The sequence below is a fragment of the Merops nubicus genome, unplaced genomic scaffold, assembly GCF_000691845.1.
Source record: "Merops nubicus isolate BGI_N331 unplaced genomic scaffold, ASM69184v1 scaffold975, whole genome shotgun sequence".
NCBI classification, from domain to species: domain Eukaryota; kingdom Metazoa; phylum Chordata; class Aves; order Coraciiformes; family Meropidae; genus Merops; species Merops nubicus.
The window spans coordinates 66,050-67,219 of NW_008610010.1; the positions used below are offsets into that span (position 1 = coordinate 66,050).

Here is a 1,170-nt window from a genome sequence, read left to right on the forward strand (position 1 = left end):
CTCCACCACCACCACACTTGATTTTCTTTCTTTCTTGGTTAAGGAGAACAGACTGATCTTTTTCAAGGGGCTGATATTTACATTAGGTCCTCTGACAAACAGCAGCACTGTCCATCCCACCAACACCACTGAAACCACATCAGGCCCAGGCTGAAAGGGAGCAGCTGCTTGCCAGCGCACATAACGTGACAACTCAGAAGGAAAACTAGGGACAATAGCTGCAGCTGAAAGCACAGGGAAATTTTAGGCAGATAGATATCCAAACTTGTGGAAGAGCCACACCTTATGACAAAGGAAATTTTAAGGTTCATAAGTCTCTCAGATTTTAGCATCAACTTCACTCTTCTGCAACAAGACGGACAATCCACTTTGTGAGGAACACCATGAAAGCACAGACCAAACTACGTCCTCTCTCTTGTTCTGTGGATCACACTTACTTGAGCCCATCCACAGCTGGTAAATTAAATTACCCCATTCCTATCTTCCTCTGCTAACTCCCCCTTTCCAGATCTGTTATTCATCTTGATCTTATCACTGATTTCTCTATGCCGTCCACCTTCTTCTCATAGGAATTAAGCAGCTCCCCGAGTAAGACATTTTAATTACAGCTCAGCTGGGCTAAAAAGCATATCATTCTCCTATAACACACATTTCTAAATTCTTGTGTCATTTTGAACCTTTATACTCATGTGCTTCAGGTCCTTATTTTCTGTTCCTAGACATTTTTGACAGCAAACTTGGGAGAAGGATTCCTCTGCAGGATCACAAGGGCAGCAGATACCTGCAGTTTCCTCACCAAGGAGCATACCAGTCCTGCATCATCGGGGCACAGAGAGGCATGGCAGGACAAGTCACGTATCTCATGCTAGTCATAGTGGCAAGAAACTTCCAGACTCCCTCAAAACACAGCCAGCTGTCTTTTCAAATGATTTTGGTAGATGAAACCATCATGTTCTTCATGTATCTGAGCTACCAAACACAGAACTATTGACACAGGGTAGTTCCACCTTCATCTCAGGGTTCACAGTTTCCAGGGTATTTTTCTTGTCTTTTTTTTTCTCCTGCTAAATTATTTTTTTGTTCTACTCTGGGGCTGATGTGATCTACCAGAGCCACAGGATCAGTGATGCAACATGAGGAGGGGAGGGGTGTGTGCAGAGCCCACCCCAC

At 44.2% G+C, this 1,170-nt stretch overlaps 1 protein-coding gene across 1 annotated transcript in view; it reads right to left on the reverse strand.

The window, feature by feature from the left end:
- ZC2HC1B (zinc finger, C2HC-type containing 1B) overlaps positions 1–1,170 on the reverse strand; it is an 8,935-nt gene that overhangs the window by 5,956 nt on the left and 1,809 nt on the right. The gene's annotated exons all lie outside the window — the stretch shown is intronic.